General features: G+C 39.2%; 1 long non-coding RNA gene across 2 annotated transcripts in view; it reads left to right on the top strand.

The window, feature by feature from the left end:
• The window catches only part of LOC123599234, a 56339-nt gene that overhangs the window by 12770 nt on the left and 25424 nt on the right, over window positions 1–18145 (top strand). For both annotated transcript variants that reach the window (XR_006713060.1, XR_006713059.1), the window contains exon 2: window positions 9429–9523. This is a non-coding gene — a long non-coding RNA (uncharacterized LOC123599234). The remainder of the gene's footprint in view (window positions 1–9428; window positions 9524–18145) is intronic.

Below are 18145 nucleotides of genomic sequence, written 5' to 3'. Positions count from 1 at the left end.
AAATTACCTTTGCACTACGGAAGTCTTTAAGTACAGTAACAGGCAAGCTATCCAAGACATCGCCGAACAGAAAGGCTTCCAGACCAAAAGGAGATGATTAAATCTCATGGTTTATTAAATCAATGGAAAACATACAGCAAGATGCAAGGTGAAAGAGATAGGTTAGGTCAACACATTTAAGACATGATGTAGGCAGGGTGGAAAAAATGACACTCCCCGGTCTTCAGTCCTTTCTGTCTTCCTTGTTAAGGGTATGCTTGCAAGGACCAGAACTGAGATTTGAACCAAGTGGACACTACACTCAGAAGGTGTTTGGAGTCAAAACACACACTTCCTCTATAGGTTTGGAATCAAGTGCATCTGCTTGATGGCTGTAGCTCACACGTAAGCCTGATGAGCAGCTATGGATTTTATTTTGCATTCCTTGTGCAGCGGATGTGAGGAGCCAGTGGTTGCCTGAATTAAGACCTTGTTAATAGCAAGTGCCTCATATTCCTCATGTTATCTTCAGTGTGTCATGAATATTTGATGATTCACGATCTCATACATGTTTACTGTGTCATGACTACTAGGAATCTCTTCCTCTTTCCATCCCTTTGTAATTATGTTCGTTACACAAATGCTCTACTTACTTTACCTAACGTATCTAATAGGTTACTAACTTACTTATTGAACATATATGAATATTTTGCTCGCCCCTTTAGCTATTTGCTTCAATTTTTAGTTTCATTCTTCTTCCTATGTATTCACTTCTCTTATTTTCTATATCAGAATCCGATACTCTTTTTTTTTTTTAATATTTCTTTTTGACTGAGAGCACGAGCGGGAGAGGGGCAGAGAGAGAGGGGGAACAGAGGATCCAAAGCAGGCTCTGTGCTGACAGCAGTGAGTCCAATGTGGGGCTCAAATTCACAAACCATGAGGTCATGTCCTGAGCTGAAATCGTTCACGCAACCAACTGAGCCACCCAGGTGCCCCTATCAGAATCTAGTATTCTTAAATAATTCAGCAAACACAGATTATAAATACATGTGTAATATGGTTAAAACAAATGACTGGAAAGAATAACCCCCAGTGTTCTTTCTTAATATGGGTGGTGGGTATATGAGTATTATGTTATTCTTCATAATTTTTCACATCTACGCTTTTTCCAAGTAAATTTAAGAAAAGTTTGAAATAATAAATACCTGGTGTCTTACATGTAGTAGGCACTTGATACTTATCATTTTGATTTTAATAAAGTTAAAGAATTTGGGCTAACTAAATTGGTATGTCATCTTTCTATAGCTTGTTTCTACATATATTTTCCAATAAATGTCAAGTATGCAGTATTTGCAAGGAAGACATTGCCACAATTGACATGGAGGATGAAAATTTGAGTAAAACAAAATTCTTACCTGAGAGCAAAAATAAGAATACAAGGGCATAAAATAAGTGTCTCCAGAGAGGTACAGATTGGGGGGTTAGGATATTCAGAGCCTCCACCAGAGGATGAGATCAGAGTGAAGTGACATTCAATCTGGGCCTTGAAAGAAGTATGTATCAATGGGGGAAACAGTAAGGAAAGCATTCCAGGAAAAGGAAATACAGTGGACAGAGAAAGTAGAGAGCATTCAAAGAGCAGCAACCTGTCCAAATTGTGTCAAGGATGGATATGGAAGAGCAGTGCAATAGGGAGTTGGGAAGGTAAGTTAGGACAAGAATCTTTTTACACAACAGTGGTTATCTATGGTTGGAATTATGGATAATTTTGATGTTTTTCGTTGTAATATTCTATATAGTCAACTTATTCTATGGTGGTCACCTATTGGCACACATTACAGTGACCTTAATAAAACTGATTTCTGATGAAATAGCAGGACAGTTTGAATATGGAGCTTTGACCATCTGGGAAGGCAGGGACAAATACTTATTCCTGCTCTTTTTGAGATTTACCAAATCTGGTTAAAGCTCATTATCATATAAGAATAATGAAGCCGTGAAATAAAATTATCTCTAGAAATGATCAGACCTAAGTTGGTGTTCTGGCTTAAACATAAGGGCCTATGCCTTACTGGAGGAAGCTTAGCACACAGCTGAGCTGGAAGTTCCTTAGGACACAGCCACCCTGGCCCAATGTGTGAGTATGTGACTCTAAGAAAGCTCTAAGTATGGGACTCTAAGAAAGCTGTAACTGCAGAGCCCCGGGTCAGGCCCCACCACGTCTGGACAATGGCCAGAACCATCATGGGCATTGCCACAGCATGGACTGTGCAACAGTGAAAGGGTCTAGACCAATTCCCTCTAGGCCTGGCATTGGAACTATAACTCAGCCTTATCTACATTTGGACTAAGCCCCTGGAGTCTTTAGACAATTTGGGGAGAGTCTGTATTAGATTTTGTGCTGATAGAGCAAGTAAAGATCTAAAAAACATAAAAATAAAAATTATGACTATAGCAATAAAATGGTTTTGTGGATTAAGTCGTACAATATTAGTCTATTTAAATATTCTGCAATAAATATTTGTTAATTCATAATCAGGTAAAAGTTACTTTTATAAGTCCTACTCTGAATACCACTGATCTTTGGTGTATAATTAGTATAAAAATAGTAAAATATTAATATGAAGAGTTACATTACATTGATCTAATAAAATCAGTTGATGTTATAAGTGATCTTTGACAGTGTCTAAGTAAGGTTTGTTTCCTTCACATTAAGGACTTTGCTATACTGTAAACATAGAGAACCTGATAAAACATCCAACATGATCCTATCAAAGTTGGAAGTGTACCATATGCCCCATTCCTTACAACCAGCAGAGGGAAGTTAAATTGTGTGTAATCTGCTTCATCAGGTTGGATACATAAGCATCTTGAAAGATACTGTTTCTTCCTTGTCTAGAACCCTGCAGCATCCGTCCAAAATCTTCTAAAGAATTTAAGCTAGTCATACCTTCAAAATCCTTGAGATTTTTGTAGCTAATGCTCATGCTTGTCCTCTTGAAATATGAAAATAAAATCTGCAAAGTAGTAGTATTATTTCTTAATCAACACTGAAGTTTTCATTGAGAGCGATGTTAGAGAAGACTGAATTCTCTCACCAGTGTGCATCGGGGAAATATGGCGCACTCTGCTTATCCAACTTCTTCATTAGATTGAAAGCTCCTAGGAGACAGGGGCTGTGTCGTGATGGCTTTCAGACCTTCAGCATTTGACCTGATATAGAACATGTAGCAGCTGCCCGATAGATATTTGGTGAATTACTGTGTTTTGAGGAGGGGATAGCTGGAAGTGTTGGGCACAGCTAGGAGTGATACTCTTCACCATTCTGGACCGAAAGCACAGCTTTCTGCTACTTGGATATGTGTTGTGATTACTTCTGGGTTCTTGTAGTTCAAATTCTTGCGAGTTTGGATAATTGAACTTGGTAAAAGGATTATGATTGTGCTTTGTTGTCAAAACACTTGCAAAGTCAATGTTTTAGGAAAGACTTTTTGTTGCATATTAGAGAGGTGAACTTCAGGCCAAATGTTGGAGGCAGCCCAGTATCCTGAGGGACTAGCCCCAAGAGCCAGCAAGCCTGTAGGAAGCCAGGAAGCATGCTCTCTCTCTTGTTCTCCTCTCTGTTTTTCTCTCTGTAGATTTGTTTTTCTTTTCCTCTCTCCCCTGCAGATGTTTTCACTGCCTTCGGGTGCATAGCCCCAAACACTGCTAATCCACACCTCCCCAGTTCACAGGCAGATGAGCATTTCTGTCTCGATTCCAAACTCCAGTGAGAGTGACTGATCTGCCCAGCTCAGGCCAGGGGACACTCTTTACTCAGTGTTTTGTGTGATAACAGTCTGGGGCAAAAGGCATTACAAACCTGATTTTATATTTTCTAAGGAAAGATGTGTACTGCTTACATTGCTACTTAAAACCATGTTACACTGTTGGGCTCTATACTCTCAGGAGTCTCCAGGATTTCCTTCCTTGCAGGGTGAAGAGCAGTAACAGACAGGCCTTCTCCATCAACTCCATCTCTCCAGGCACCTAGCACCTTCTCTTGACCTCCGCTTTAAGAAGAGGAGGCTAACTGCAAGATATTGCAGCAGTTTGCTGATCCCGGTACCTTCTCTGAGCCCTTTTGGATGATGAAATGTGAAGTCTGAAATAAAGGCAATAATCAGCAAATGTTCAGTGGTGTAAAAGAAGCCAGTCCGAAGTCACTGAGCTCTGACACGCTGTGATGCTGTGATTTCCAGGATGCCCAGCAACACCAAGCGGCACGACAGGACAGCCGGAGAGGCTGGAGTACAGCCGGCAGGGGAGCAGCTGGTGGGGCTGCGGGCAGCTGGGGGGTGGGGGCCCAGGGAGTAGGACAAGCATGAGGGGGGTGGGAGCCTCCTCCCTGCAGTCTGTTTCCCTCCGCTTACTAGGTTGGCACACGGTTTGAAAAATGTACGTCTAAATCTATTTCTGGCTTCTAAATGTGTGAAGGAAACACAGAACTTTATTATTTTATTTCTGTCAAGTTAGAGACAGATGCCCCTAAAGCGTATGCATTCTGTAAGAAGTTCTTATTCTTTAGGGGCGCATCTTTGGAAGCAAAAATCTCTAAGTTTTCTGCATGAATACTGGCAGTCAAAAGAATAGAGTCAGCACTGGTAACTAATGGAGAGGAGGGGAATAAAACCAGGGCAGATTGTTAAAAAAAAGTTTTTTAAAGAACTTTTAAAGGAAAAACAATGAAGTGTTGATGGAATGTAAATATGTTATTATTTGTTAAATACCAAAAATACTGCAGGTATAAATAAACTTCAAGGTTAGTGAGAAACACTTGGACACTCGTAGAAATTCCCTCACCAGAGGTATTTGGAAACCTTCAAAGCTTAATATATCCTTTTGTGAATGGCCAGTCAGTAACTTAGGAATGGAAGAAATCTGGAAAAATAAAAACACATTGCCAATACAACAGATATATTCCTGGGAAGGGTTTTCATGTTAATTTTAACTTCAACTGTAGTGCCTCACAGCCAAAGAAAATCTTTTAAAACAGAATACGGTAGACATTTATTCAAAAAATATTTTTGGATAAAAATACTATGTGCCAGATCCTGTGCTAAACATGGGGAACATACCGGTTAATAAGATGGAGACTGTCCCTACATGCATGTCCCTGCCCACCCTTTGAGATGACCCAGGGAAATATAATCACCAGAACAAATCGCTGCATAGAATCTAAGAGCTCAGTTAGTCCAAAGTTTTATTTTACAGTTGAGGAAACTGAGGCCCAAAATGTTAAGTAAAACTGTCCATGCTCTTGGCTTCTCAATTTTTGCTTTCCAAAAAGCATTTCTTGTTTTATAGATCCTTCTAAAATTCTCAGATTGTGTGACATATAACAAATGTAGATGCTAATCCATTTCAAAATACTATTTATAGGTTTTGAATACTCTTGTGCTTTTCTGGAAATAAAACAGGAAATCAACACCCCCCCCCCCCCGCCAAAAAACCCCCAGAAAACCCTGAGGTCCATTTTTCAATATCTAGTCCAGTTTTTTTTAAGGAAGTGTTAGCCATGTGATTCTTATTAACATCAAAAACACTCATATTGTGACTTCACTCATTTGAGGACTTTAAGATACAAAACAGATGAACATAAGGGAAGGGAAGCAAAAATAATATATAAAAACAGGGAGGGGGACAAAACATAAGAGACTCTTAAATATAGAGAACAAACAGAGGGTTATTGGAGGGATTGTGAGAGGGGGAATGGGCTAAATGGGTAAGGGGCACTAAGGAATCTAATCCTGAAATCATTGTTGTACCATATGCTAACTAATTTGAATGTAAATATTAAAAAATAAAAAAATAAATAAAAAAAAAAATAGAACTACCCTGCAACCCAGCAATTGCACTACTAGGTATTTAACCAAGGGTACAGGTGTGCTGTTTTGAAGGGGCACATGCATCTGATGTTTATAGCAGTGGTATCAACAATAGCCAAAGTATGGAAAGAGCCCAGATGTTCATCGATGGATGAATGGATAAAGAAGATGTGGTATGTATACACAATGGAGTATTACTCAGCAATCAAAAAGAATGAAATCTTGCCATTTGCAACTACGTGGATGAAACTATGCTAAGCGAAATTAGAGAAAGACAAACATACGACATCACTCATATGAGGAATTTAAGATACAAAGCCGATGAACATAAGGGAAGGGAAGCAAAAATAATATAAAAACAGGGAGGGAGACAAAACATAAGAGACTCTTAATTGTAGAGAACAAACAGGGTTGCTCGAGGGGTTTGGGAGGGGAGTTGGGCTAAATGGGTAAGGGGCATTAAGGAATCTACTCCTGAAATCATTGTTGCACTATATGCTAACTAACTTGGATGTAAATTTAAAAAAGAAAGTAAAAAAAAAAAAGAAAAGAAAGAAAAACAAAAAAAAACCCCACAAAAAAACAGTCATATTGTGTGATAGTGACCATCTGTTTAGGATATGACTGACACATTTGGAATATCCAGAGTAATGGGAACTCAAAGCCATCATTGGTTAGAAAGGTTATCAGTCCAAGGAGATACCACTTTGGTCAGATGTACAAGAGGCATTATTAGATGCACCTCCTGGGTTTCACGCCTACTTGTACTCTAGACCTCATGTGATAACTCTGTGTCCTTTGGCTATCTGACCTGCAGTTGTATTGCACTGGTTAGCACAGCACTTGCCACCCACAAGGCTGTTGTGACAATTGTCGAAGTAAACGCTATAAAGCATTCTGAGCACTTGAAAAGAAGGGTGCTGCATAACTACCTAAAATCATTATACACCCACAAGTACAGCTCTTTTTTAATATACTCTTAATATGATAATATAAAAGGGCATTCCTCAGGGTACATTTGAATGTGTGTTTCATTCCATTTGTTATTCATTCTAACTTTTAAATTGATTGTTATTTTCAGATATTAACCTGGCACTAAAAGGAACCTATCATTAATTTAATAATTCTATATCACCATATTTGGAAAAGAAACATTTCGGTCTCCAGAGTCCCCCTGTCTGTTAATCTGTGACTAAAATGAATTTGGTCAGGGGCTCCTGGGTGGCTCAGTCAGTTGAGTATCTGACCCTTGATTTGGGCTCAGGTCATGATCCCAGGGTCATCAGATTGAGTTCCATATTGGGTTCCACACTGAGCATGGAGCTTTCTTGGGATTCTCTCTCTCCTTCTCTCTCTGCCCCTCCCTCACTCATGCTCTCTCACTCTTTAAAAAATAAATGAATGAATGAATGAATTTGGTCATACTTTTCTCCCTAAATCTGGATTACTTGGCCATGGACTCAGATATGTTACAAACACATGTTTGAAAATACATTTGGCTGGATGACTTGGATTGAAGCCTCAAAATGTAAAAAGAAAAGAAAAGGAAAAAAGAAGGAAGGAAGGCAGGCTAAACACAAGCTAACAAATGCAAATACTTGACAGCATTGAAGTTGTTAGGGCTGATGGTGACCTAAATAGACCATCACAGATTACTTTATGTACGGCTCACTTTTTCTTCCTTCCTTCCTTCCTTTCCTCCCTCCCTCTTTTTCTTTCTTTTTTTCTTTCACAACAGGTTTAATGAGATGTAATTCACATGCCAAAAAATCTACCCTTTCAAGTGTGCAATTCAGTGTTTTTGGTGTATTCACAAAGTTGCCCCATGATCAGCACAGATTCCACAACATTTTCATCACCCCAAAAAGAAACCCTGAATCCATTAGCAATTACTCCCCAATCCCCTCCCCCAAACCCTGGCAACTACCAATCTACTTTCTGTGTGTCTCTGTGGATTCTGGACATTTTATAAAAAAGAAATCATACAATATGTGGCCTTTAGTTTCTGCCTTCTTTCATTCAGAATGATGTTTCAAGTTTCATCCATGTTTATTCCTTTTTATGGCCAAATAATATTTCATCATATGAATACTGCATTTTGTTTACTTATTCATCAGCTGATGGACATTTGAGTTGTTGCCACTTTTTACCTACTATGAATAATGCTGTTACGAATCTTAGTGTACAAGTTTTTGTGTGGACATATGTTTTCGGTTCTCTTGGACATATACCTAGAACTAGAATTGCTAGGTCAATGGTAGCTCTGTATTTAACTTTTTGAGGAACAGAAACTGTCTTTCAAATTGACTGTGTCATCTTACATTCCCACCAACAAAGAATAAAGGTTCAAATTTCTCCTTATACTTGTCAACACTTGTTATCGTCCAATTTGTTTATGATGGCCATCCTAGTAGGTGTGAAGCAGTATCTCATTATGGTTTTGATTTGCATTTCCCTAATGACTAATGACGTTGAGCATTTCTTCCATGTGATTGTTGCTCATTTGTATACCTTCTTTGAAGGAATATCTATTCAAATCTGTTGCCTATTTTTAATTGGGTTATTTCCCTTTTTATTGTTGAATTTTAAGAATTCTTTATATATTCTGGTACAAGTCCCTTATCAGATGTTTGATTTTCAAGTATTTTGTGCCATTCTATGGGTTGTCTTTTTATTTTCTTAAAGTGCAGCACAAAAGTTTTTATTTTGATGATGTCCAATTTATCTTCTCTTGTTGTTGCTTGTGCTTTTGGTGTCATATCTGAGAAACCTAAGTCAAGGTCACAAAAATTTATTCCTATGTTTTCTTCTAAGACTTTTGTATTTCTATTGATTAATTTTGAGGTATCATTCTAAATGGCGAAAGGTCAACATCCAACTTCATTCTTTTGCATGTAGATACCTAGTTGTCCCCTTGAATTGTCTGGCTGGCTTCCTTGTAGAAAATCAATGGTCATATATATGAGGGTTTATTTCTGGACTTTCAATTCTACTTCATTGATCTATATGTTTACCTGTATGCCACTACTACATTGTCTCGTTTGCTGAAGCTTTGTAGTAAATTTTGAAATAGGGAAGTATCAGGCAATTTCTGCAAAAAGAGCCAGCCAGAATTCTAATATGTATTATATTGAATATGCAGACCAATTTGCAGAGTATCACCATTTTAACAATATTAAGTCTTCCAATGTATGAACCTGAAGTGTCTTCCCATTTAGTTAGGCCTTTATTTCTTTCAGTATTGTTTCAGAGTTTTCAGTGTACAAATGTTACACTTATTTTGTTAAACTTATTCCTATTTTATTCTTTTAGATGCTACTTTAAGTGAAATTGTTTTCTTAATTTCACATTGTTAATTGCTAGTATATTGAAATATATTGAGATTTGTATATTGATCTTGTATCCTGCAACTTTTAATATTGTTTATTAGTTCTAATATTGTTTTTAATAGAGTCCTTAGGATTTTCTATATACATGATCATGTCATCTACAAATAGAGATAGTTTTACTTTTTTCTTTCCAATATTATGACTTCTGTTTTTTTAATTTTTTTTTCCCCTGCCTAATTGCCTTGTCTAGGTTCTCCAGCACAGTGTTGAACAGAAGTAGCAAGAGTGGATATCCTTTTCTTTGTCCTAATCCGAGGGCGAAAGTATCCAGTCTTTCACCATCATGTATGTATCGGAGTTTTTTGTAGATGACCTTTATCGGGTTCATGAAGTTCCCAGTATAGCTCTCTTTAAATTCCATTGATGGGCACGGCTGAATTGCTAACACTGATGAGATCTACAAGTTCTTTTGGGACTTCTTGTCCTTTTCAATATTGTAATAAGATGTGGAAACAATGCCCACTACAGGTTACATATTTTCTCTGGAAAAGGCTGAGTATTGCAAAAGGAAATTTTCTGTGTCTCTCTTTTCCTGTCTTCCAAGCATTCTTTTTTATCTCCCACCACCTGAGAGCAAACAACTGGTTGTGGTAAGTAACTACAATAGCTTCTTTCCATACTCTTCAGATGCTTGTAAGGATACAGTACCTTTGTGCACAAATTTTAATAGCACATATGCCACAGATGTTTATAAAATAAGCTGCAGGAAGTCAGTAAAGGTGTCAACTTCGGAAAACCTTCTCAAAAACCTTCTGAGAAGAAAAGATGCTATCACATCCGACTAAGAGTTTAGTTCTCAGGGGATCTGGCAAATCAACACTTGCTCTGCATCCTGGGAAAATAAGCACTGATTTGATGATGATAGTGATGCCAGGTGCCAGGTAGTACCTTTAAGAAGCTGAGGCCCAAGAGCCAATGCAGGACTGGCCACCCAGGCAAAAGCAGTCCCAACCAGGGAAGATACAGAATGACAGAATTAATTGAATGGCTTTGGTTCTATTTTCTAACTTTTAATCTCTGTTTTCCAACTGCCTATTGCCTAATAGCTTGCCCTTTTTCCCAGTGGCCATTATTCATCTCTCACTGTCAGCTTTTAGTACTTTGCTCTTAGTTCTATGCCATGCCTAGGGAACAGTAAGTATTGCCCTTGGCTGTCTCCTGAACCTCTCCCTTAGATTGTAGAAACCTGTCTTTTGTTTCTGGAACTGACCCTGCACACATCCCAGGTTTGATTCTGCTCAGCCATGCATTATTTGTGTATGACAATTACCATCTGAAAAGCAAACCATTAAAAAAAAGTTTTTTTAAGTCCACCTGTTGTGCTTTAAGAGCCAAGCAACAAATGGGTTACTATTAGTCTTAATAGCAAAACCAGTCCTGCTCTTTGAATTGAGAATCAGCTTTGCTACATCTGATAGAAGAGAGATTATTCTTTGCTAACTTTCATTCTACCAACTCCCAACATTTTAGACATTGTGGGGATAATAAGAACTTTAAAAGAATAAAGAATCTTCTATTTTCAGATAACACTATAACACAGTTATAGATTAAGTTAGAAGTTAATAATTGGGAAGGGGGGGGTTGGGTGGCTTAGTCGGTTAGGCTTCTGACTCTTGATTTCAGCTCAGGTCATGATCTCCTGCTTCATGGGATTGAGACCCACATTGGACTCTGCCTGACAGTACAGAGCCTGCTTGGGATTCTCTGTCTCCTTCTCTCTCAGCTCCTCCCCGTTGATGCTCACTTTCTCTCTTGCTCTCTCTCTCTCTCTCTCTCTCTCTCTCTCTGTCAAAGTAATAAATAAACTTAAAAAAAAAAGAAGTTAGTAATTGGGAATTATCTCCTTTGTTGAAGATGACATCATTTATTACTATCTAATAACTTCTGCTTGGTGGAAGGGACGAAAGGAATGATGGTGGGAGAAGGAATTAAGATACATAAAATCTCACAGCAGTACTATACCTTTGAAGGGTCTCGATGGGGGAAGTTTGGGTGTTTCTCACGAAGTGCTAATGATCCCTAAGAGATATACTTGTAGTGCTCCATCCTGGCCTGGAGAGTCTAAGAACTACTTGCTAGAAACTGATGATAAGGACAAAGGAACTGCCTGGAACACTTGGGAAAAGGTGAAGAACTGATAGACAAAAGGAGAGAAGACTAAAAAGAGATTTGTAGCTTGGCCACACTAAGCCAACAGTGGGGCAAAGCCATGGAAAGGCAGGATGATAGTGCTTAAGCCTTGATGAGTTATGCTGATAAAGTTGTTAGCAGAGTGGAGAACCTGCTCAGATCTTGGGCTTCTGACCTAGTTCTATGATCTTGAGCTTGTAACCTATGATGAGATAGCGTATCCTTGGAGGCTTCTCATGTGACCTTCCTAAGAATCCCAGGAGAGGGATTTTCCATTTAGCTACTTGATACTAAAATTTAAATCCTGATTTTCAGGCAGTTTAAAAAAAGGACAATAGCTAATGTCATTGTAAAAGCCTGAAAAATGGAAACGAGGAAATGATCACAAAACTCTAAAAACCATTTCCAAGATTGAATCATAAAAATGTAGGCTAAAAACTTAATAGCGATAATCATGGTGATGAGGATACAGAAAACTAATGCAAGTGAAGAAATCCTTCAATTCCCCCATGGCTGTCCTAAGAGAAATGAGGCTCTAGGATAAAGGAAATATCAAAACTTGTTTTTAAAGAGTGTATAATCTCATTATTTTCCAGAGAATTTGCATTTGGAGGTCTATTCAGAGTAAATTTCCTCAGAGAAATGTTATTTTTTCTTAGTCTGAAGATATAGACTGCAGTAGAAATAGGGTCAGAGAAAGTATTGGAAATGACACTCAAAAATGAAACAGAGGTCAAATGGAAATTCTGTGCAGGTGAAATGTTTTCAATCAGTATATATATTACTTACCTCTCTTATAGGGGTAATTTAGTTTGGGGCGAGAGTGGGGGTGGGATGCAGTAGGGTGAGAGTGGGGGGAAATTCTGGTATCTTGGAGCCATACAACTAGGAAAGGAAGAGAAGAATATAAAATCTACATTTTTTTCTCCATCTAGATTGCCCTAACCCATTTCCAAATAGATAATACTTTTTCAAGAATACTTCTTAGAAAAAAAGATTACTGAACTTCCAAATGAAGTCTGACTTTAGATGACATAAAGGCCTTGGGTAGTGGACTTTCATTAAAACCAAAGAGGAGTAGGTTACCTAAGGGCTAGGAATTGAAATGTTCATAAATCCAATTATTCAAATATTCTAAAACTTATTTTTAGGGAAAAGTCACAAAACATAGTTACACTACACAGATAAGATGACCAAGGGGAAATTTGTATGAGAAGCAAATCTTAGAGTTTAGGATTAGGAACTCAGTACAATAGGTTCTGTATCTGTGAGAGCCAAGGGGCCATGGGAAGGATCCAAAAGTACCCTTTTCTTCAATCTGAAAGAGGATGCACTGTAGTGAACATTCCCTCTGGTGTTTTGGGTTTGTGAGCAGATCTCCATACTATGTGAACCACAATTTAGGAAGCCCCATATTTGTATGTAAGAGTTTACAGTTCTAATCAAATACAACTAGAAATAAAGTATTAACACATTTAAGTTTGAACACATTTTATTATATACTGAATTATTGTGCTGGATAGCAATTAGACATAAATATTAACTTTGCATTTTTTTTTCTCATTTTGCCATTTTTTCAACATCTAAAACTAAGGTGAATGTTTGTTATGTCCCTAACGTCAAGTACTATTTAACTGTCATCGTTTTTCTTCTTAATGTTCTCATCATGTACTTGCTTATTTGATTCAATATCCCCTCCCTCAGTACCTCAGCTCCTGGTATGGGATACTCTGTGCATAAGTACTTTATCCCAACATTTCTCTGCTGTTCTCTCATGCCGTCCACCCATACTCCAGGATTTAAGCAACCACATTCTGCTCCCGTTCCTGCTCATCATGTCTTGAGCAATAAAAGGCTTGAGGTGGAAGAATGCTGGGCCATGACCAACAGGAGGGCAACAGTAATGTTACTGTATTGTAGGTGGGGAAGAGAGAGACCAGGGATTGAAAAATGAAGAGTGAAGAAGAGAAGGGAGAGAGTGGGCCAGCAATAGGCTGGGGATTCCTGATGACCTTAGATACTTCCCTAAATTATAGTAAAGTTCCAGTGGGCCAGGAGCATCAAAGCAAGCAAGAGGAGACCTCTTTGGGACTGTAGTGGATGGTGATATGTCACCCAGCTCCCCTTCACCAGGAGGGGACCAGAACAAGCACCAGGAGACTAAAGCAAGCAAGAAGAGACTTCTTTGGGAATGTAGTGGATGATATGATATGTCACCCAGATTTCCTTCCAATAATAAAGACCAGATGCAGGGAGTGCACGTGGCCAACAGTTTTCAGCTGTCAGCCTTCTTTGGCATTGCCTGGCCTGAAAAGAGCTGCTTTACTCTTGGTCATAGCCCCTTCTGGTAGTACCCCCTATCCAATGACGGGTCAAATATAAAGGCTGTCCCTTTCACCCAAATGAAGGACATCTCTGAAGGTTCTTCTCAGCTTCAGAATTCATTGTGATGATCAGTTGAGTCTTTCCTTGAGCCTGCATCACAGCCCAATTTCTCCTGCTGCCCATGCTCCTTTCCCTTCCCTTCCACAGGTGGTGATACCAAGAGCACTGCCTAAAATACCGTATATACCAGCCTCCATTTCAGTCTTCTCTATGGGGAGCCCAACCTGTGGTACTTTGTGCACACATTTGCAAAACACAGGGGTGATGACATTAAAAGTACAGGCAGCAAAAGAAAAAAATAGATGAAATGAACTTCATCAAAATTAAATACTTTTGTGCATCAAAGGATACTATCGACAGAGTGAAAAGACAATGAAATGGAAGGCAGCTATGCTCACCACTATACCACTAATGCACACGACAACTAGTGAAATGGGAGAAAATATTTGCAAATCACATATCTGACAAAGGATTAATAACCATAATATATCAAGAACTTATACAAAAAACCAACAACCCAATTTAAAAAATGGAAAAATTACTTAGACATTTTTCCAGAGAAGAAATACAGGTGGCTAATAAGTACATAAAAAATGTTCATCATCACTGATCATTAGGGAATGCAAATCAAAACCACGATGAGATACTGTTTCACACCCATTGGGATAGCTATTATAAACACACACACACACACACACACACAAACACAAACACACACACACACACACACACACACACACACACACACACACACTAAACAGAAAATAACAAGTATTAGTAAAGAAGTGGAATAATTGGGGGGAGGGGTGCCTGAGTGGCTCAGTCAGTTGAACATTTGACTTCGGCTCAGGTCATGATCTCACAGTTCCTGGGTTCAAGCCCCATGTTGGGCTTTGTGCTGACAGTGTAGAGTCTGCTTCATATTCTCTGTTTCCCTCTCTCTGCTCCTCCCCTGCTCGCATTTGCTCTCTGTCTCAAAATTAAATAGACATTAAAACAAAACAAAACAAAACAAAAAACTTGTGCACTGCTGGCGGGAATGGAAAATAGTGCAGCTGCTGTAGAAAACAGTATTAAAGTTCCTCAAAAAAATTAAAATAGAATTACCACATAACCTAGGAATTCCACTTCTGGAATTGAAAACAGGGACTCAAATCAATATTAGTACACCCATTTATACACCCTTATGTGGGTGTAAGTTTCTGCTGGTGGATGAATGGATCAGATGTGGTATGTACATGCAGTGGAATATTATTCAACCTTAAAAAGAAAGGAAATTATGACACAAGCTACCACATGGGTACATCTTGAGGATATTATGCTAAATGAAATAAGCTAGTCACAGAAGGACATGTACTATATGGTGCCACTTACATGAGGTACCTAGAGTAGTCAAATTTAGAGACAGAAAGTAGAATGGCTGAGGGAGGGAAGAATGGGGAATTAGTGTTTAGTGGGCACAGAGTTTCATTTTGGAATAATGAAAAGTAATGACAAGTGATGGTTGGGCAACAATGTGAGTGTACTTAATGCCACTGAACTACATACTTGAAAATGGTGAAAATGATCAATTTCATGCTATGTATATTTTTCCACAATAAGAAATTAATTAATTTGAAAAACACAGCTCCCACTTCCCCCATTCTGAAGGTCAATGATGATCACATCATTACCTTCATAGCTGAATTTGGATTGATATGATTTTGAGGACTAGATTATATAGCAGCTCTCAAATTCAGCTACATATTAGAATCATTTGGGGAACTTTAAAAAAAAAATGAAGCTTCAGTTCCACCCATAGTGGTTTATGTGTAATTGTCTAGGGGCCTAGGCTTTGGTATTTTTAAAAGCTCCCAGTTATTCCAGTATGCAAACATAGCCGTGATTTCCCCCAGGCTAGAAGAACCCCAGCCCACATCTTTCCCACCTACTTGCTGTTGCCCCTGAGGATTTGGCCACCCGCTTACCTTTTCTAGCCTCATCTTTCTGACTCCCCTGCCCCCGCCTACATGCACCCAAGCTACAGCTGAACCAAATGACTTGTCATTCGTCCTCTCCTGTCAAACCCTGTCTGACTTCTGTCCCCTTTGTTCATGTTTCCTCTAACAGGACTGCCCTCCTCTGACTGATTTCAGCCCTCTTGGAACCCTTCTTTGGGAAACTTGCCCTCAGCACACCTCACTATATCACAAAGGTGGGAAATTCCACTCCCCAGTGCTAGGATCCAGTCTTTTTCCTGTGTTCTCAGGTGTGAAGCAAGACACCAGGGAAGCTTCAATAGATACTAGTTGAACAAATAGGTTTCTTTAATAAGAGATCATGCATTCCATAATTAAATAGCAATTTTTAAAGTAAATACATTGGAAAGAATTAGCATATTGGTATTAATAAGGCAGTCTTCTTTTAACATTAATTGGGCCATTTTTTGTAATGTTTATTTATTTTTGAGAGAGAGAGAGAGACAGAGTGTGAGTGGGGGAGGGGCAGAAAGAGAGGGAGACAGAATCCGAAGCAGGCTCCGGGCTCTGAGCTGTCAGCACAGAGCCTGACATGGGGCTCGACCCCAAGAGCTGTGAGATCATGACCTGAGCTGAAGTTGGATGCACAACCGGCAGAGCCACCCAGGTGCCCCTTAATCGGGCCATTATTATGTGTTTAGGATAGTGTTAATGCTTTATGTAGAGTTGTTTGTTTGTTTTTTTAAACTGAATCTCCATGGCAACTCTAGGAGGCAGGTATTTTCATAACTGTATTATAAATGAAGAAACAATTTCAGACAGGTTAAGAACTTGCCCACAATCCCAGCTAGTGTGCAGTAGAGCTGAGAGTTTCAGTTGTGATACAAGTGATGTTTCTAGATCCTTCCTGATTTGGGGAAAGGGACAGAGGAAATGTAGATGGTCACTGGGGATCTAAAAGGAGAGGGGCTGTTACTGATATGAAAAAGGGACTAAAACAGAAGAGGTCACACACATAAAAGACAAACTTTGAAAATGGCCTATTTTGTTCAGGCCTCAGCTTAATCATAAGGAGGTATCTAAATCTCAAGTATAAGCACTATGAGACCTTTCTTCCTCTGATGCACTCCAATTAAAACCAGCCCAGCGGTATTGATGGAGGATCTACCATGTGTTAGAAACAATGCAAGATGCCTTGAGTTCCAAGCACAGACAATATAAGACCTTTGCCCCTATATAGAGTTCTGTCTCCGGTGGGGGCAAGATGCACTCTATCAACAGACACTCCAAGAACAGTGGTGTATGTTCTTATAATCACGGCATGTATCTACAGTGGTGGAAGGTGCAGAGGGACCGAGTTTTCCAAAGAAGTCAAGGAGGGTTTTATAGCACTACATGTGTATTTGTGTGTATATGTGGGAGAAAGAATCTATAGGACTTAGTGGCCAATTTTTTAAAAAGAGAATGACAGAAAGGGGAAAATCAGGAGTCCCAGGTTTCTAGTGTAAGTAGCTGACTTGATTGAATTAAAGGCTAGGAACATAGGAACAGTGTTGCATTCAGTTTTGATCACGTGGAATGTGAAGTTCCCAAGAGACATTTAGGTGGAGGCAGAAATAAGATAGGGGGCATGAGGATATAATCCAAGATTTCAGGTTAGGGAAGCAGCACAATTAAATTGTCAATTTTTAAACAAATAAATGCCAGACTGCCAGACAACATTAAAAATCCATCTGGGAGTAGACATGGGCTTTATTGCTGAAGACACCCAAGCTTCCTGACTTGGTCACTTAATGTTATGAGCTTGAGGATGTCCCTAGCCTCCCTGAATCACACAGGTGAAATGGAAACAATGTTAGCCTGTCTTGCTGGGGTGTTGATGCCTTCTCCACATCTCTTCTGTAACACAACAACCTCTGCCCCCATTCTCGGCCCCAGCCAGGGAATTGCATTCCCTTAGCCACAGTTTGTTCACTGGGGCATGGACTAGAAGAAGATGGGTCAATTAAAGCCTTCACCAAGGAAGCTGGAGAGGGGCGATTTTAGATTTCTGATGATTTGGGGGCACTCTCTGGATTCCGCACTGCTTGTGGTGGTTAATACAGTCTTCCAGGACTGTTTTCAGATTAGCAATATTTGCAGACTCCTAGCAATGCACAGAATTGGCACATGGTAATTTAAAAAAAATTTTTTTTAATGTTTATTCATTTTTGAGAGAGAGAGGGAGAGAGCATGAGCCAGGGAGGGGCAGAGAGAGAGAGAGAGAGAGAGAGAGAGAGGGAGAGAGAGAGACACAGAATCTCAAGTAGGTTCCAGGCTTGGAGCTGTCAGCACAGAGCCTGACGCAGGGCTCAAACTCACAAGCCATGAAATCAGATGCTTAACCAACTGAGCCACCCAGGCCCTTCCAGCATGTGGTAGTTTTTGTTAAAGC

This window comes from Leopardus geoffroyi, chromosome C1 (assembly GCF_018350155.1).
Source record: "Leopardus geoffroyi isolate Oge1 chromosome C1, O.geoffroyi_Oge1_pat1.0, whole genome shotgun sequence".
In the NCBI taxonomy this organism is placed as follows: domain Eukaryota; kingdom Metazoa; phylum Chordata; class Mammalia; order Carnivora; family Felidae; genus Leopardus; species Leopardus geoffroyi.
Note: the sequence above shows the minus strand (reverse complement) of the source record. Positions and strands in the feature narration are given on the sequence as shown.